The sequence below is a fragment of the Ctenopharyngodon idella genome, chromosome 2, assembly GCF_019924925.1.
Source record: "Ctenopharyngodon idella isolate HZGC_01 chromosome 2, HZGC01, whole genome shotgun sequence".
Lineage (NCBI taxonomy): Eukaryota > Metazoa > Chordata > Actinopteri > Cypriniformes > Xenocyprididae > Ctenopharyngodon > Ctenopharyngodon idella.
Genome location: NC_067221.1, coordinates 29697003 through 29718464, shown reverse-complemented (window position 1 = coordinate 29718464; position 21462 = coordinate 29697003). Strand labels below are relative to the sequence as shown.

At 38.5% G+C, this 21462-nt stretch overlaps 1 long non-coding RNA gene across 1 annotated transcript in view; it reads left to right on the top strand.

Annotated features, from left to right (window-relative positions):
• LOC127494483 (uncharacterized) overlaps nt 1–21310 on the top strand; it is a 36792-nt gene extending 15482 nt beyond the window's left edge. Inside the window, exons 3-5 of the long non-coding RNA XR_007924892.1 lie at nt 7206–7279; nt 19329–19424; nt 19504–21310. This is a non-coding gene — a long non-coding RNA (uncharacterized LOC127494483). The remainder of the gene's footprint in view (nt 1–7205; nt 7280–19328; nt 19425–19503) is intronic.
• The last annotated feature ends 152 nt before the right edge of the window (nt 21311–21462 follow it).

Below are 21462 nucleotides of genomic sequence, written 5' to 3'. Positions count from 1 at the left end.
AGAAATTTTTTAAAAGTTTCCCCTCGCTTCTTGGTCTCTTGAAACCTCTCGATGACTGTATTAACAGAGTGGCCAAAGGGTGCAAGCAGGGCGTCGAGGAGAAAAGCCCTGTCTTTTTCTTTTCTATCTGATAAATTGAGCCACAGATGTCACAGATAACTCGAACTGCGTCAGGGCCAATCCCCTCCTCGTCATCCAAATCCCTCAGCAGATCGGCTTGATAAGCCTGCAGTAATGACATAGTGTGCAGACATGCACCAGCCTGACCTGCTGCCATATATGCTTTTCCCACTAACCCAGATGTAGTTTTTAATGGTTTTGTGGGAAGCGTCGGGGCCTTCAGGGATGATGCTGCACCAGGGGACAGATAACTCGCAAATGTCTGTTCAACCCTGGGCATTGCCCCATAGCCATACTCTTTCAGCCCACTTATATCAGAATAAAATTTAACTTGAGGGCTGAAAATATGTGTGGAGCATGGCTTTTTCCACGATCTAGATAACTCATTATGCAGATCAGGAAAGAAAGGAAGGCCCCGTTGTGAAGGTGTTGTGCTTGGTGTTAAAAAGCGCTCCTCTAGTTTGCTTTTTGGTCGAGCGCCAGTTTTCTCCGCTAAACAATCGATGTTTAACTTTGACACAGTGCGAGTCATCACCTCCACCAGCTCCTCATATGCTGGGGAAAGAGATGGTGAATCATCTTCCCCCATTCTGATGCTCAACACATCCAATTCCTCAGAACTGGAGTGTTGAAATGACAGGCTCTCTCCCTAGGTGGAAGAAGACGTGATGCGGGCTTCTGCCAGAGATTGAGCAATGGATCCGCCGGGTGAAGGCAGAGAAATAGTGCTCGCGACGTCTCAAACCCATCCGACAGATTCATTTGCGATCCCCATGATTTCTTTCTCTGTGCTGCATCAGCAGAACGGGTCCAGAACCATGGGGAACAATAATTATACTGGTGCTGCGTTCGTTCCATAAGTAGAATAGGGAAGGTGTAGGACATACAGCGTAAGCATTTTGAAGAATACAAAAGTGCGGTTTTGGCGGAAGCACTTGGAAGGCAATAATTTGTTTATATAAAGCATATACATTTACATTTTTTTTCTGAAAATGACTGATCATTTCTCTAGATAAGACTCTTATTCCTCGTCTGATATCATTTAAAGCCCTTTGAAGCTGCACTGAAACTGTAATTTTGACCTTCAACCGTCTGGAGGCCAGTGAAGACCACTATAAGGAGAATAATCCTGGAATGTTTTCATCAAAAACCTTAATTTCTTTTCGACTGAAGAAAGAAAGACATGAACATCTTGGATGACATGGGGGTGAGTAAATTATCAGGAAAATTTTATTTGAAAGTGAACTAATCCTTTAAGTTCTGTATAAGGACAAACTTAGATTACTAGAGAAATTGTTAATATTTTTCCGACCTGCAATGAACAAATGTCATTTCCACCACATCTCAATATACAGCTGTTATTTAAAAATAGAATAACTTATGCCACTCAAGAATTGTCTAAGATCATTTTTGTAACTAGTTTTACCAGTTTTTCCACAATGTACAATAATTATACATTTGTCAATGAGATAAACTGCCCTAAGGACCAAATGCTGAACTGTACACCTGTCACATTCTGAAATTTAATATTGGTTTGGGTAAGAGCTTGTTAGAAAATAAATAACTTGAATTTTTTATATTAATTAGAGCATGATCTCCTAAATTGTGGATACATTTTTAATGTGTGATGGAAATCTCTCTTCCACTAATTCCATTAATGCCAACATAATTGTGACAATGCTGACCTAATTGTCACCACTGGGCAACACTGGCACACATACACATGCACTCACACAGTAATACTAACCTTTGTAATGGTCAACGCTCATTTCCCCTCCTACTGTTGCTGCTATCGGTGGCGCGGGTGCACACGCAGTCCCGATGGCACACGGACATGCTGAACATTATTTCTTTGCCCCTCCGTCAGTATTCATAACCCTGGACATTTCACACACTCACACTGTACGTTGATGGATGTATTGTCTTGTCCTATCCTTGTTTTAGTGTGTTTAATTGGGCATGCGATGGTCGGCGTTCCAGTGTGAGACGCTGCGTCGGCTAAACAGAGTAATCGAGCGGCGATTGGTTATGACGTCACTGACCGCGCCGCACCGGCGCAGTGCACCGGAAGCCGGCCAAACCATTGTGTAATGTTAATAGGGGTACCCATGTTTTATGTGTGATAAAATTAAAGTTTTAAATGTATTATTCTTGTAGTGAATGTTCTTATTTGTGGATTATGTGTGGAGTTTGTGTTTAATGTTAATTAAATGTATAGGATTGAGTGAAAATGGGTTAAGAAATGAGTTTATACCTGCTATACGGGAGGAGTCCCGTGGTAGGGGCGGGGTGTAGTCTGGCCTATATAAAAGCAGGCCAGACTCAAACTATTTGCTTGTTTACCAAGTCAAAGTGAGAGTGCAACTGCGGTGCCTCGAACAAACCTCCAATCACCGGTATATTGTGGATACTTACCTGTACATACTTTTGCTTGGATTATTTCCTCTTTATTTTGCTGTTTGTTGGGTTTTTTTTGGTACTTTGGGTTTTTTTTGTTTTGTTTTTCCTTTTTTTCCCATCGTTGTTGTGCACCTGTATATATATTACACTTATATTATATTTCACCGATGGACTGTGTATATTTTTGGCACTGTAAATAAATCACACTTGCACAAAAGTGCTATTGCGATCTGAGCCATCATTTTTAACATCTTTTACGAACATTCACTTCGTCCCCAAGCGAGTGGTGGTTCTCGCTTCATCACAAGCCTGTGACCTTTCTTTTGCTGTCTTAGGTGGCATCTTAAAAATAGAAAAAAATGAAATCAATTAATATAAAAGTAATATAATTTAGAAATAAAAATATAACATAATTATAAATATAAAAAGTGTTGTAATATACAATATACTGCCAAAAGTTTTGGGACCCCTGCCTTTACAATTTATTGACATCCCATTCTTAATCTGTAGGGTTTAATATGGATGTGGCCCACCCTTTTTAGCTATAACAACTTCAACTCTTCTGGGAAGGCTTTCCATGAGTGTGTTTATGGGAATTTTTGACCATTCTTCTAGAAGCGCATTTGTGAGGTCAGGCAGTGATGTTGGCGAGAAGGCCTGGCTCACAGTCTCCACTCTAATTCATCCCAAAGGTGTTGTATCGGGTTGAGGTCAGGACTCTGTGCAGGCCAGTCAAGTTCCTCCACACCAAACTCACTCATCCATGTCTTTATGGACCTTGCTTTGTGCACTGGTGCAGTCATGTTGGAACAGGAAGGGGCCATCCCTAAACTGTTCCCACAAAGTTGGGAGCATGAAATTGTTCAAAATGTCTTGGTATGCCGAAGCATTAAGAGTTCCTTTCACTGGAACTAAGGGTTCAAGCCCAACTCCTGAAAAACAACCCCACACTATAATCCCCCTCCACCAAACTTTACACTTGGCACAATGCAGTCAGGCAAGTACCGTTCTCCTGCAACCGCCAAACCCAGACTCGTCCATCGGATTGCCAGACAGAGAAGTGTGATTGGTCACTCCAGAGAACACGTCTCCACTGCTCTAGAGTCCAGTTGCGGCGTGCTTTACACCACTGCATCCAACGCTTTGCATTGCACTTGGTGATTTAAGGCTTGGATGCAGCTGCTCGGCCATGGAAAACCATTCCATGAAGCTCTCTACACACTGTTCTTGAGCTAATCTGAAGGCCATATGAAGTTTGGAGATCTGTAGCTATTGACTCTGCAGAAAGTTGACGACTTCTGCGTGCTGTGCGCCTCAGCATGCTCTGACCCCGCTCTGTGATTTTAAGTGGCCTACCACTTCGTGGCTGAGTTGCTGTTGTTCCCAATTGCTTCCACTTTGTTATGATACCACTAACAGTTGACCGTGGAATATTTAGTAGTGAGGAATTTTCACGAATGGACTTATTGCACAGGTGGCAACCTATCACAGTACCACGCTTGAATTCACTGAGCTCCTGAGAGCGACCCATTCTTTCACAAATGTTTGTAGAAGCAGTCTGCATGCCTAGTGCTTGATTTTATACACCTGTGGCCATGAAGTGATTGGAACACCTGAATTCAGTGATTTGGAGGGGTGTCCCAATACTTTTGGCAATATAGTGTTTTATAATATAAAAAGTATTACACAAATCTACTCTCACAATCCATATCAATTGTACTTTGTAACCATAAATGTCATTTCCACCACAGAGGGCAGTGTGTTGGAAATGACTGTGGTGGAAATAACATTTCTGTATTTTTTTTTTTTTTTTCTGAAAAAAAATGGAAGATAGCTTCACTGATTAGCTTTGAATTTATACTTAGCATTTCATTTATGCAAAATACTCTTATTTAACTTAAAATTTTTAGCTTTTTAAAAACACCCTGGATTGTACAGCATGTTTGGAAATGACGAATCATAAATATATTCATTGATCAAGCAATATTTACCTTGATTTTTCTTCATTTGTTGTTGATGAAAATTTTAATTCCTTCCATGTCCAACATGTGCTCTGATGTCACTGAACATTTCCATAGAAACCACCATATATCTAGTAGTAAAGCTAATGCAATGGCTAGAAATCAATTAATCCTTTGCTGATAATTCGTGAAGAGCGCAGTTCATGGTTGCATAGCAATGACAGACGCAACAGGAGCGCAAGCTCCCGAGCGCTTGCAAAATGTTTTAGGCGCGATATGTGAACGGCCCCTAAAGCTGCTTTTCCACCGTCGGCTCGAACGGTTCTAAGCAGGGACGTGCACAGACACGGGGCAGGGGCTCAAGTGGAAAAAAGGGCACTTCTCATAATTATTTATTTAAAAAAAATAAAAAACCCTTAAATATAGTAAGACAACTCTGACCTCCTTATCAATTTATTTTAATTCCCTCACACTCACACAATTGTTTTATACTCCACAGATTTCTACAAAATAATCAGTTCACACAGAGAACATGGTCTTCTTTAGTATTCACTAGGTTTATCACAAGAGAAGGCAACCACAATGTGCATGTTTTCTATTATTTTCAAGTAGCTATATATTTAGAATAAATGACTGCACCAAGAAGAGGGACATAGTTTCACTAATAATTTGTTTATTTTGCACAAATCAATAATAATAATAATAATAATAATAATTCCTTTCATTTAAATAGCACTTTTCTGGGCACTCAAAGCACTTTACATATGGAAGGGGGAATCTCCTCAACCACCACCAATGTGCAGCATCCACCTGGATGATGCGACGGCAGCCATATTGCGCCAGAACGTCCACCACACACCAGCTTATTGGTGGAGAGGAGACAGAGTGATGAAGCCAATCAGTATATAGGGATGATTAGGAGGCCATGATGGACAGAGGCCAATGGGCAAATGTGGCTAGGATGTCGGGGTTACACCCCTACTCTTTTCGAAGGACATCCTGGGATTTTTAATGACCACAGAGAGTCAGGACCTCAGTTTAATGTCTCATCCGAAGGACAGTGCTTTTGGACAGTATAGTGTCCCCATCACTATTCTGGGGCATTAGGACCCACACGGACCACCCTGCTGGCCTCACTAACACCTCTTCCAGCAGCAACCTAGTTTTCCCAGGAGGTTTCCCATCCAGGTACTGACCAGGCTCAGCCCTGCTTAGCTTCAGTGGGCAACCAGTCTTGGGCTACAGGGTGATATGGCTGCTGGCAATTGTTTTAATTCTGTTGGTGTTATTGGAATACTTCTTTCATGTAGTGGACAATTTTAAGATTTTGGTCCATTTTTGCTTCCATGTCTTTTACTCTAATGGAAAGAAAATTTAACGCTAACCCTAACCCTACACATTTAGATGGTGTTTGTTTTAAGCCTACTACCATCCATCTGTTTGCATCTGTAGATTTCTTCTAAATTAACCAAAACAAGCTAATCTGCATATTTAATTTTCCCTGAAATGTTATAAATACATTATATATTATAACAAATGCCTGCAGAGGGCGCCAAAAGCCTGCTGATTGTTGTTGTTACACAGCACAGCACGATCAAATCCACGATCAAAGCCAACCACCATAATCAAAAATATATTAGTTAAATAATAATATTCGGCCACTTTTTTTCTTTTTTTTAAAGAAATGCTACAGCAACTGTAATTTCTTCAACAAGAATATATGGACATCAAACACGCAAAGACGGCGAGGGTTTAAACTTTTATTGATGTATTCTCCTGTGTAAGCATAAATTTAAGAATAGCATTATTATGTAATGCTGTATTATGATTTTTAAATAGTTTTAATAAATCGTGCATCCTTAGAAAACTGTCTAATAATGCGGTTCTCTTCTGGTATTGACAGCGCAACTCAATGCATAGCACATTAAAATAATTGAAATTATATGACATAAATTACATTAGTATCAAATCAGGCAGATGTGTTGCTGGTGGTCAAACTATTAACACGGCGTTAAATGTATAAATAATCTCACTCTTAAATAGTTTCACAATAGTTTCACAAATTTCACGTTTGTGAACATACATAGGCTACCTGAAAGAAATGCACGGGATGGATCCATCTACGGCTTTTTTTCTTTTTTGCTTCTCATCGCCAGACAGCAGTTGTATTTTCCCGGACATAGTTGTCACAAGTTTTCAGCCAGCAGCAAACATGAGGTGGGGCGGGGGGCGTGCGCCACGATTAAAACCGTGCTGGTAGAACGTGTGTAGTGACATCGCCACTCTGGATTGTCCACTTGTCTATTTCTTTGTAGTTGACTAATCTTGCTATTTGAGCATCATAAACACAAAAAATACAATTAAAAGAAATATCTGATAATCCTTCATAATGCGCTTGCTATTTACATCTCATATCGTCTGTAAACTCATTACCAAGGCAACGAATGACGCATTTGTATTACATTTCAAAGAGCTCCATTATCAGCTCCACAGTGGAAAATGAAACCATATCCGTACCGACTGGAACGATCAGCACGGAGTGGAGTGGTTACACAAAGAGAACGGTTTGGCGAGATGGTGGAAAAGCAGCTAATCTGTATTGTATAAAGAGCTACATAAATGTAGTGACTTACATGTCAAGGAGTGTTTCACAGGACAAAGGTGGAAAATGTGCATCTCAGACAACTGACCACTATCTATTTGCATCTTCCCCATCTCTTCTAGACCAACAATCACAGTTCCAGACTGAAGCACAGCATCAGGGGTTAGAAGCTCAGAAGGAGAGACTCATAACACAAGTATGCAGCTTTCTATAAATCCAATAATCTTGTTTTGTCTTTCTTGGGACTTCTGAATATATAAAGCACATTCATAAATTAGCCTAGAGTATAAATCTTGTCCACTCTTATACACATTGCAGGAAGTAACAAAACTTGGACAGAACTGAGCTGAAATTGTATTTGTCTCATAATTGATTACTTTGTACAGTTATTGTGACTGAACTGAACTGAACTGATCTGAATAATGACTCTAATTCAGATTCTGCTGTAAAGCAGGTCTACAGAAGAAAATAAGTCTCATATTTGATGAAGCTTGCATCATTGATTATTTTATTACTGTGTTTATTGCTGTTTATACTGTGAAGCTGCTTTGAAACAATCTATATGGCATAAAATGCTATATTAAGAAATTATATTTTGTGTGTATATTGTAAGGCCCGCCCAATCGGCCCAAAAACGGTATCCGACGGCCTGGGCGAAGGTTAACGCATGTATGCCTTTTCAGCGCCTCTGTGAAGTTCACTTAATTTCACTCATTTAATCCGACTCCAATTTCAAATGATTATTAGTCTTAGGTTGTGTTTCCAGTTAGAAATTAATCATTTGTTATGTATTAATTTAGATATTTGTTTATTCTGGGTATCCCATATTTTCAATTATTCATTCATTACAAACCCATATCACTTAGAAAAGTCACTTCGGCCGGTGAGTGCCTTTCACGATCACAAATTCGCCAGTTCTGATCTTAGTCAGAGGGTGCAGAGTTTACTAATGCATTTGAGTCGAACCGCCACATGCTTGTTCATACAAAAACAAAAAAAAGTTTTCTTAGTCACGATACTGCAACTTGCTAAGCCAGCTGATAGATAAAAATCAAAAAGTCCCATGATGTGCTAACATGCTCCTTTCATGGGCCTTTAGTTTGAATCTATCCTGACGCAGATTTGCGGAAATATGGACTCCAATAATCTACTGGTCATAATGATTTCAGAAGAATCCAGAGTAAATCAAATATAACATTTTATTTTGTCAAGTAAAATGTATCATGTCAATTACACAGTTAGACAATTAGAAGCCCATTCAGAAATAATAAATGCATAACATCAATTACTCAAAGAAATGCATATACACACAGTGATGTGTGAGTGTCTTCAGACATTCACCCATCTCTGCACGGGGGCTTCTGGCTACAGAAAAATCCCGCATGACTGCTTTGCACTTTCCACCTGCACTTGGCTGTGGTGGTATTCTGTCTGTAGAATGACTGGTTGTACCAAGTCTGTTGTGTTGGTCAGCATGAGCAGAACATGTCAGGAAAGTCTCATTACACTTTACGGAAGCATCTGTGTCCGCCCCAGGTTTAATTGATCCTGTGAGAAGTCCTCGGTTACCTTCAAGTAGAAGGTTTGGTTTGCCGGGCAGGTCAAATATCTCCATGGGTGAAGGATTCATTTCACTGATGATGCTCCATTGCGTGCAGGACACCTGAACAACCTGAGTGACCATTCAATACTTGAACACTAATGAATTTGATGTTATTGTAAGATGAGAAAAAGGGTTGTTGGAAAACAGAATAACACAAAATAACACATGATGAACATGTCAAAAGTGCGAATGGTAAACAAGGTCTCCTCTTCAGAGTCCTATCTTTAGTGAGCAGGTCTCATTCTAATCACCAGATTCTTCACTATCACTGTGATATGATAGTGGAATTTAGACTTGGTCTGGAGTTAAAGGAAAGTAGCAAAGAGTCGAAATAACTAGTATATTTGTATGCATAATTAAATATATCACATACTTAAACATAGACATACACAATTTCATAATTACAATTATAAAACTGTCTATAATAGTTCTTTTAACTGCAAATCCTTAATGCAAAACTAAGGTTTCAATCAAGTCAATTAGAGAATGGAATTTACTGAAACAGAGACTTGAAATCTCTTGTTTAGCTTTTACAACCATCATCTGTGCATTTGATGTACAGGCTAAGTCACACTCAAGAATACAGGTCTGACTGGGAATTATGTAACAGATTGACAGAAATGCCTGCATTTCAGTTCTAATTCTTTTGTTACATTTGTCATTAGTCATATGTTGGAAACTAGGGGGCCCTCCTAGTTTGCAACAATGCCAAGGACTGGACATAATAAACATTTTCTCTAAAGAGACCAGTTGCATTACTGAATAGGTCTCATGTAGATTTTGAATTTGGAATTTGAATGATCAGAAATTCTATGAATTGATGTGTGACTAAAGCCTTGCACATGTCCTGCATATTACAGTGTTTCCATAACACCTCAAGATTGACACAATTAAAAAAGAAAAGAAATTATGTCAATAATTTCTCTTGTCCTATATGTATAAAGGTGAATGATGTATGCTAGATTTGCATGATGTGAATAATTTTAGCCTGGATAGTCTTATGATCTATGCCAGGTAGAGATGTTGTGTGTTTGTAGTAGGGTGTGTGTGTTCTGTATGTTTGTGTAGAAGATGGGTGGTGTCTATCCTACCATGATTTGTGTTGCATAATTTAGTTCCAGTTCTACACTGGGAGGCCATATCTATGAGTGCAATGAGGTTTGAATGGCCTCTTGAAGTTTCTACACACCCATCTTCTGCAAGTAAAGTTGTGTCCTGGCTAAATGCAGGTGGGACCAGACACCCTTGGGGAATCTGGCCCTAAAAATGGCAGCTGTCAGTCTGAAAGGGAAACAGACACACAGAAAAAACAGTTGATCTTGAACCTTTAAACAAATTGCATTAAGATAGATGGTGCCATCTTAATTTTTCTTGAATGGTCTTATCCAGACAGTTGTTGCAGATGGCTTTAATCTGTTAAGATTTTATGCCATTAGAAGAAAACTTGTTTTAGTTTACAAAGACATAGATCATTATTATGATTATGTTTCTGCAAAGATAAAGGCCAGATAAAACTGAATGTTTGTGGTCAGTTTAAGCATTGTCAGAGAATCTTGCACCTTGAGTTGCTGTTGCAGCTGTGCTTACACAGTCTGTTGTGTTGTGAGGATTATGACACCCAGGTCTCCTGGGGGAATCTCACACTAGCCAGATCTGTGATTAGGGCACCAGATCACCATTTGTGGTGTTGTGCTGTTTGTTTAGCAATTGGTATTTATGGTGTCATTCAAATACTTGACCATTTGGACCTCTGTGGTCTGTAAAAACAGAAGAGTTTCTGCCTGATATTAACATTTCACACAACTTTAATTACATGTCCAGTAAAATAACTTCCCTGATCAGATCCCATATGATCTAGCGCTCCCAGAGAGGAGTTTGCTAACACTTGTCCACTTTGTTTGTGGTTTTGTTGCAAAGGAAAATCAAAACTTGTATCTCCACTTGTCACTGGGTTACAGATCAATAGAATCAAGTTTTAAATCATGTTTAGATCTTGAATGGATTTAGCCTGTTCAAGACATGACAATCAGGTTGATTGTTTTAGTTGATAAATACTGGGCATTATAATTTTTCTCATTAAAGATTCTTGCACAGATTGAAGATAAAGAAGTTATTTCCCATTAATTTGATTTCTTCCTTCCATTTTTCTTCCCTAACAACTTATTTAATGCAATTGTGAAGCACATTGTAGCCTTATGGCAATTCTATGCTCCTGTACATGGTGTAACTGCAGCTATACGGAAGATAGCTGAGTGATCCACTTAGGAGACAAACAAATTCAACATAGACACACATACAACTTGAAATTGTTGTACAATTTCAGTACTACAGTTATTGCAACTTACACAAGACACATGGTCTAGAATGCATAGCATCTACAACCTTAAACCTAAGTGTGTCACGCGTCACTTACAGTAAAGCAGTCATGTGTTTTAAAGAATAAACTCAACTAGTCTAGGTGCACATATAGTAGCACAAACAACTAGAATGTGTGTTCTATGAGAACAATGTGTCTAACACAATTACAACTTTGAATCCCTCCATTGATTCCTCATAATTCTTCCAGCACTGATAGTGCTCCCAACTTCTGTCTACATTCTGGTTCCACCTTACTACATTCTAATTCCTTCTGCTCTTCTCCAAAACTCTTTCTCCCATACCATTGCTTGAATCATCATGAGATTAAAGGCCATTCCTGGCCATTATAATATAATATATATCATAATGTGATCATAATATAAATTATATTATATTAAAACAGTATAAATTAAAAATAATTTTATTTGCTGGTCTCAAGAGGGTCAGAGTGACTTGTTATCACCTCACTGATCTTTCAGAAGGCATTTGGCCCTGCAGCTACAGCTGTGATGGCACTGCATTGTGTTCACAGCAACAAGACAAACTGGAAACCAGTTCTAGACTTTGATGCTGTGAATATTAGGTCAAATCATTGCTCAATTCATTTAAAGATTTTTGTGACTACAATATAAAATTGGACACAATTTTCTTATTTTTGGGCTAAGATGTAATCAATTACGTTCTTCTGAGAATCTATTTGAATATGAAAAGAAAGGTTGGACAAACACCGGTCTGATTGAGAGTACAAAGATTAATTTTTGGTCTGTTTGTTTTTTCAGTCTCTTTTGAGACACTGAACAACATACAAGAGTGCAGTAATATTAAAGTCCGAAATAAGACCAAGGTAAAAGATATGTTTTATAAGACTGAGCCTTAAACAGTGCTGTTTACACCATTTGTGACATCAGTCGTAAACCTTCTTAGCACCTCTTGAACAATTTCAAAGTATAGTGATGTGATTCATCTTATTCGTTGGCTAAATTTCTTTTATGAAACAAAGACAAGCTGAGCATGTCCTCTGAATGGGTGAAACCCTCAGGCTTGGTTACAAGCCTCTCAGTGACATCATAATTATCATTATGTACATCAGTTTTAACATTTAGTGTATTTTCCCAGTTGCAGTCTCTAGGACTTCTGCATGGCAGCAGTTCTCCAGGACTGAGACAGAATTATACCTAAATCTTTTTTTTTTTTTGAAAATGTTTAGTTTCACTACTCTGTTTTGTCCAGCTTTACATTTCACACACAAAGGATTACAGTGAGAGATTTTGTTCCTTGTTCTATTTTGGTTTATCCAATCACAAGATTTTTCACAAGTCAACGTGACCGTTTAATTATTTTCAATGTTGCAACGTTGTTGAAGCAAAGCAAATAAACATGTAGCTGGGCATTCTTTACCTCAGAATTTAGGTTTTAATTTACAACCCTCTGTTGAATACCAGAATAAAATTTGGATGATGTTATTCCAATTTAAGGTTAATCTCTTGATGCATAGACAAACAAGGAGATCTTTAAGGTTAAAGCAAGGGATCTCGTTTCTCATCTACGCTGCCGCTATCATGTCCCTGATAAAATGTGGTTGTCTAATTCTCCAGCCCCACCGGATTTCGGTCTCTGGTCTTAATATGGGTATGCCGACCCATTCTACAAATGCGTCTATATGGGATGCGTCAATCTTTCCCTCAACACTTCTAAAAGGCAAATAAGAATGGACTTACAACAACAGCTGAAGAAAGAGAAGAAGATCAAACCTTGCTTGTTGCAAATCCCAATTTTCAGCTGAAAAAACACTCGCCAACAGGATATGGGAGATCACGTCGGGGTCACCACTTTGTAAGGCCCGCGCAATCGGCCCAAAAACGGAATCCGACGGCATGGGCGAAGGTTAACGCATGTATGCCTTTTCAGCGCATCTGTGAAGTTCACTTAATTTCACTCGTTTAATCCGACTCCAATTTCAAATGATTATTAGTCTTAGGTTGTGTTTCCAGTTAGAAATTAATCATTTGTTATGTATTAATTTAGATATTTGTTTATTCTGGGTATCCCATATTTTCAATTATTCATTCATTACAAACCCATATCACTTAGAAAAGTCACTTCGGCCGATTTAGTGCATTTCACGATCACAAACTCGCCAGTTCTGATCTTAGTCAGAGGGTGCAGAGTTTACTAATGCATTTGAGTCGAACCGCCACATGCTTGTTCATACAAAAACACAGTTTTCTTAGTCACGATACTGTAACTTGCTAAGCCAGTTGATAGATAAAAATCAAAAAGTCCCATGATGTGCTAACATGCTCCTTTCATGGGCCTTTAGTTTGAATCTATCCTGACGCAGATTTGCGGAAATATGGACTCCAATAATCTACTGGTCATAATGATTTCAGAAGAATCCAGAGTAAATCAAATATAACATTTTATTTGTCACGTAAAATGTATCATGTCAATTACACAGTTAGACAATTAGAAGCCAATTCAGAAATAATAAATGCATAACATCAATTACTCAAAGAAATGCATATACACACAGTGATGTGTGAGTGTCTTCAGACATTCACCCATCTCTGCACGGGGGCTTCTGGCTACAGAAAAATCCCGCATGACTGCTTTGCACTTTACCTTATATACAGAGCAGAACAAAAGGGTTGTAAACATTTATTACACCAACACCTGTTTTGGGGGAGAGGAGTGGGTGTTTCAACACCCAAAAGGAGGACAGATTTCTCTGCAGGGTTCTTGTTCTCAGTTTTTGTCTTAGCAGGAAAATCAAGTCTTACTATGTACTATATATATATATATATATATATATACAGGGCTGGAAATGACTGAGATTCACTGGGGGGACTCTCTATGGGAAGATTTTTTATTTTTTACTTTCAATGACTTTTCAGATGTATTTAAATATAAAATATTATATAATTATATAATATGCTAGCATTAAACAGGCCTATTTCATGTTTCCTCCAAACAATATTTTCTTAATTATCAAGCAGACACATGAAAGGTCAATGAACAACATTTATGAACTGTGTGTGGCACAAACATTTTTATTCAACAGAATCACTGCTTGGAGAAAATTACCTGTTTGATTTTTGGCCAAATTAAAGATACATTTTCTAGGAAGTTGCATATGTGGTGCATATGTGATGCATACTGAATTGAACAGGTCACAAACATTTTAAATACATTTGTCCTCAGGTTAAAGAAAACTGAATGTTTTGGATGGTTACCTCTTAGTTTACTATACTTTGAAAATCAACCATTAAACACATTTACAGGGGAAACCACATAGTTTTTTAAAACATTGCTACCTGAACATGCAGTTCTATTTTAATATTCGCTGAAATAATTTGAACTGCTGATTCTGATGCAATCTTTATTTGAAGTATCAAGTTACTTTCAAAGGTGATTTTCTCTATTTTGTTCACTTCTGTTTGGGATGGGGGACGAGAGAAGTTTAAAAAGCTTGCAAGATCATCATCATGTTTTCTCCTCTTTTCATCAGTCTTTTTAGTGGCTGCGGTGATTAGCCACTCATAATTATGAAAGCTCAGAACGCGCGATTTATACAATTAATTAACAGCCTGATTCTATGTTTCGGTGTGGTGGTTAGAGTACCGGCAACATGTGAGAAGTGGCGGTACGCAAGACAAAGCGTGGGTATGCTACAGATTAAAATAGAGAAGTGCCGGTGCGTACCGGCCCACTTCGAGCAACGAGTAAGATCGTGTGGGTGTTTGAATCCATTGCGATCTTTTTATGATTAATCATGCAATTTTATTGCGCTATGTTTTTGCGCTGAATCGTTTTGTTTTCGTAGGATATTGAGTGAATAAATACAGAAAATCCCTTCATTTCTATAAAAAAAAATCGAACCAATTTGAACTGGAACACCGTCCCCCCTCGAAATTCACTCCCGGGACGCCGCCCCCCCGCCTTACCCTCCATTTCCACTCCTGCATATATATATATATATATATATATATATATATATATATATATATATAATGTGTGTGTGTGTGAATTGAGTACCAGGGTCAGTTATTATGTACACTCCCTAATCCTGTTTAAAGGACCAAATGGGTTGGTTTGTACTATCAGATAATAGTTTATAGTCTAAACAATTGTATTAACAGTAATAACATATTGACACAAAATCAGTATTTTTCAACATTACTATCCATCAGTGGCCACTGTCTCCTGTGATTTTAGTGCATTAATACTAAAGAAAAGCATGTAACCAACTGTTAAAAACCCTGTGAACGTATATGTGTAAGACCTGTTATGACCCTGGTCTAGGTCAGGGAAGCAGCATAAATAAATAAAAATCAGTTTCAACAATTTCTTTCTTTTTTATTTATTTTCTGTTTAGTTTCGTCACAAAGCCAAGAAAATAAATGAAGCAACTTCTTCAGGGCTGTGCAAGGCCAAAACAATAAACAAAACGACCACTAAACTAAACCCGAATTATTTCTAACTAAACCCTGTAAAAAAAAAAAAAGAAAAAAAAAAATACAGAGGTCCTTACCTGACTTTCCTGGCTAATTCAACACAGGAGAAAATATGTACGCAAAAGAAAAAGGCACCCAACCCCTACCGCTTCAGTAATCAAAGAAAATATTATATATACAATATTCACAAAAAAAATGGCGATACAACTGCCACAATAAAGAAACGAAAAGAATTATAATGGAATGAAAACAATATGGTCAAGAATCAAAAGTGAGAGTGCTTTACAGAAGTGAATAAGAATTGGTGACAACTCAAAACAATGTACACGATTTAGATCTCACTGATCACAAGTCAACTATGTCAATAACACCTCAGTAGCTACAACACGCCAACACCACTCTCCCCTCTGCCACGTCTGCATCCCAGGCATTTTTTAAAAGGAACGTTCCACTCGAGTCCACCAATCCGTCTCGCCTACGTCCAATCAAGGCGGAGCTACCTGAGAGCGAGCGAGAGAAAGAGAGAGAGCGAGAGAGAGAGAGAGAGACGAGCACACACGTCTCCACACACAGGGAAAAAAAGGGGGAGGAAAAACAACAATACGTCTTCTGACGTAACACTCCCACCCATCAAAGGCCAAAACAGGAATTATTTTATTTCGTTTTGACACATTTTATAGAAGTAAATTAACTTTGATATACACGAGAGAGAGCATCTGCCAACACATTCTCACTACCCTTCTTGTGGCGTATTTCAAGATTGAAATTTTGAACCATTAATGCCCACCTCATTAGCCTTTGATTTGAATTAGACATTTGCAAAAGGAAGACCAGGGGGTTATGGTCAGTATATACTACCACTGGTACAGAACTTCCACCAACATAAACTTCAAAATGTTGAAGGGCTAGGAGTAATGCGAGGGCTTCTTTCTCGATTGTACTGTAGTTGCGTTGTGCTCCTGAAAATTTCCTTGAGAAATAACAGATTGGATGATCAATTCCTGTTTCACCCTCCTGAATTAACACAGCACCCGCTCCTAAAGCACTTGAGTCCACCTCCGATTTGAATGGACGGGTGAAATTAGGGGTGGAGAGGACTGGGGCATTGCATAGAAGATCTTTGGCAGCCTTAAATGCAACCTCACAATCTGCATTCCAGCGAAAAACTCTGGATGAACTTAGCAAGTCTGTAAGTGAAGACACAACCGTAGCAAAATTCTTACAGAATCCCCTATAATAGCCAACCATTCCCAAAAAACGACGCAGTTCTCTCTTTGTTTTAGGGACAGGGAACTCCAAAATTGCCATCACCTTGGCATCAATGGGACGTACATGACCTTGGCCCACTTGTTTACCCAGATATGTGACCGTTGCTTTCCCAAACTCGCACTTAGCCAAGTTAATAGTTAGAGAAGCATTTGACAGAAGAAGGAACACTTCCCGTAACGATCGTAAATGGGCTTCCCAAGAACTGGAATAAACCACCACATCAGCTAGATACGCTTCACAATTTTTCACACCGGACAATACCTTTTGCATCAAGCGCTGAAAGGTGGCTGGAGCGTTCCGCATTCCGAAAGCCATAACGGAATATTGGAGAAAATTATCCGGCGTGACGAATGCAGAAATCTCTGACGCACGAGCCGTCAGTGGCACCTGCCAGTAGCCTTTTAACAAGTCTAATCTGGTCACAAAACATGCAGAACCAACGCGGTCTATACAATCCTCTATCCGGGGTAAAGGAAATGAGTCTGGTTTAGTTACACTGTTTACCTTTCTGTAGTCAGTGCAAAATCTGAAGGTACCGTCCGTTTTTGGCACTAAGAGACAGGGCGAACTCCAAGGGCTTAAACTGGGTGTCGCAAGTCCCTGTTCTAATAAGTAATTTACTTCTTTTCTCATAATTTCTTTTTTCAATGGGTTTGCACGATATGGATGTTGCTTGATAGGTGTGGCATTCATAACATCAATATCGTGAAAGAGAACATTGGTTTGAGAGAGATTATCTGAGAACAATGGAGGAAATTCATGAATCAGCGATACAATGTTTTTGCGGTGTCCCTCAGAAAGATAACCCAAGTGATTTTCAATGTTCAGCAAAAGTTCTGCACTTGACAATCGTGCACATAATGTGGTTTCGACGCAAACACCTAAATCATCATCTTCACAGGTGATGGAAGGCAATTTTGTCACAGCAGCCACAGGTACAGACTCCGCGTTTACCTCTGCTCTTTTCACATATGGCTTGAGCATATTTATGTGACAGACACGAGTCTTGCGCTTACGTTCTGGGGTGCGGATAACATAATTCGTCTCACTCAATTTCGCATCGACTACGTATGGTCCTGAAAATCTTGCCTGCAGCAGAAAACCAGGAATTGAGAGCAGAACAAGGACAGAGTCACCAGGCTGAAAACTCCTATACGCACTTTGTGCGTCATAAGTACTTTTCATTTTGCTTTGAGCTACAGTCAGATTTTCCTTAGCGATTTCACCCACACGATGTAATCGCTCACGAACCTGACTCACGTATTCAAGCACGGATACTGGAGATGAATTCTCTTCCAGTATTTTCTCTTTTAACAATTTTAGCGGTCCACGCACAGTATGACCGAACACCAAGTCAGCGGGACAAAAACCTAGCGACTCCTGCACAGTCTCACGAATAGCGAACATAAGCATCGGCAAACCCTCATCCCAGTCTCGACCCGTTTCCACACAAAATGCGCGCAGCATGGTTTTGAGTGTTTGGTGGAAACGCTCGAGCGTGCCCTGACTCTCAGGATGATAAGCGCTGGACAATTGATGCTTAACTGCAAGTTCCCTAAGAACCTGTGAGAACAGCGTTGATGTAAAATTGGAACCCTGATCTGTTTGGATAATCTTTGGCAAACCAAAAACTGAGCAAAATTTGATCAACTCCTTTACCACAGCTTTAGCTTTAATGTTTCGCATAGGAATGGCCTCGGGAAAACGCGTAGCCGCACACATAAGGGTTAGGATGTATTGATGCCCAGACTTGGATTTCGGCAATGGGCCTACACAGTCGATAATAATACGTTCGAACGGTTCTCCTATTACAGGTATCGGATGCAGTGGCGCAAGAGGTATCTTCTGGTTAGGTTTCCCCACCATCTGACAAACATGACAAGAACGGCAGAAGTCAGACACGTCAGATTTTAATCCTGGCCAGAAGAAATGACGTAACACTCGCTCATACGTTTTTCTGATTCCTAAATGTCCTGAAAGAACATTATCATGCGCCAGCTCCATTATCTGATTACGGTAACCCTTCGGAACTACGATCTGCCACACACTATCCTCAGCTTCCCATCTACGCATTAGAATTTCATTGTCCCAGAAATATGTTACCTTAGAGTCACAGCTTTGATTATCCGTTGCAGCAGCAATACAACCTGATAGCGTCGGATCGGCGTTCTGCGCGGCTGCTAGCTGCTTGCGACCGATCTGCAAAGGAATCTGCAAGAGGTCTGACGTAACAGACCTCATTGTGTTGTACTGAAAAAACAGCATGGCATTAGTTTTATATTTCTACATAGGATGTCTAAGGTATAACTAATCTATACCTGAAACTCTCAGTGAAAAAGATCTAGAACAGCCACTGGAAACACACATTCTGTTCAACACTGGAGAGTCAAGAGATGCTGGTCAAGAGATTTTCAAGTGATTAGATGTTGCCATATTGTGGTGAACCAATTAAATTGTGGATGTTTGCAAAAGATAAACATGTTTATATCTGATAAACATTAATGAGCAAATTAATTAGCTCTTTACTTTTGTTTAGTAAGTGATTAATGATGTTTGGTCAGGTTCTGGAGGCTGTACATGGAGTGACCCATGATGAGGCTGCAGTGGCACTAAAAGAGAATCACTGGAACTTCACAATTGCAGTACAACAACTGAAGGTAATGGAGAATTAACCATTTCATTGCATTAACCCTTTTCATTCATCTCAATTTCTTACTTTTTTTCTGTCATTCTCAGATAGATCAGCTGTATGGAATGACCCAGTACTCTCGTGAGGAATGCAAACAAACCCTAATCTCTTTCAACTGGGACCTGCAGAAGATTTTCAGTGTCCTTACTCGCCCTGACAGTCAAAGGACAGTACTGCAAAGATAAATAGAGTTCAGAAAACTAAAACAGAACCATAGACTAAAAAGACAAACTTTAAAACACATTTTAAACAATTTTAGAATCATTCATAAGTTATCTTTATTCTAATTCAACCTTTAAATTACACAAAAATGCATATTAATATGTAATTGTATACACAAGTTAAATTACACAAGAAACTAATCATTTAAGTTAAATTAAACTGATTCATATTGTCTTGCTGACTTCTTTACACATTTTACATAAGTAACATACTACTCTAACCTTATTTACAGAACATGTATGCAATGTCATGTTTGTCCTGTTCATACAGCTGTGGTTTTGTGCACTTTTGAAAACTGTTTTAGGAAATGAATCTCTTGAGAAAAACAAAGTTTGCACACAAATGAACAATATCAGATATGTCAAAAAAAGTCCCATGCTGTAATTTTAGCAAAGTGAAAAAATGCAAAAGTGCAGGAAAATTCATCCCCAAACTTTCCTAAAATAGAGTGAAATATTATACAAGATATAAGATAGAAGGAATCCCATTCATTTTGAATCAGCAGCTTATGCCTAAAGTGAATATGATGCATTCACAGTGTGTTGGGATGATAATCCAGAGCTCTCAGAACAGTCAGAGTTTACAGGTTGTATTTATAAGTTCTTTGAGAACATGGATGCAGTTTACAAATCAGAATCTTGTTATTGCAGTAATGCCGTCACACTGTGAACACACCATTAGTTCAGAGAATCTCAGCTAAATCGTATTTAAATGATTTAAATACGAAAAGTAGATTTGACTCGGTACAGTATATATTTTTACAGTGAAATGTACATGGAGAGCTGTGTGACATCAGCACTCTCTAAGATTGGCCATTGTGATTTAGTCAGATGTTGTTTTAAATTCTGTCTTGTGGTTTTACTACAAGACCCAGTTAAAGTACAGGACCAAAGTAAATATGTATTACAGTTTTCGGTCTGACATTGTATGTCTGTGAACATCTGCAACTTCTCAAATTCAGAACAGAGATTTCTACTCAGTGTTAATCAAACCCACATCAACATTTAACTAAGATTTTAAATCCTCGCATTATGGCTGTGAGTGCAAATTTAACATATACGTTCAAATGTTCACTTGACCTTCCTCTCTTCTCTCCTCCTCTTCACTTCTTCTCACTTGAAAACTTCCTGTAACTTGATCACTTTATATATTGTATGAATCCAAATCAATTAACATACTGTATAAATTCCTATCTCTAAATGGTGTGGAAACAATTTTGCTTATTAGGGTTTAAATAGTAAGAATTGTCTATTATTTAGAAACCAATGTTATGATTTACAATATTTTACGGATAACGGTTTTTAGTGCAACTCATTTCATCTATCTGATCATTTTTGATATTTGATTATAAAATTTTGTAAGTTTCTTTCATTCATTCGCATATAACCCTAAAGAATAAGAAAATCAGGGAAGCTGACTCTTTACAAGAAAATGCTGATTAAGGCATATGCATCAATGCTGATATTCTTCTGTTCCTGCTTTTTATCAGTCATATTTCATTTTTTCTAACACAGCTATTGGATATGATTTTGTGCATAATATACATTACAATGAGGAACAACAATGTTCTGTTTCAGATTATTCTCTGTAAGCTTTTAATCCCAGCAAAATAAACGGACGTTTGATCATTAATGAGTGAATGCTGAATTATTTCAATTCATAAAATTCTGAAATTTATAAAATGAATAAACAAATGAGACACAAGCACAGCTGATTTAAGTAAAGTGTACTGTAGGCTTCGGATTCAAGCCTAAATGGTCAGTTAGTCTACACACAAACACGTC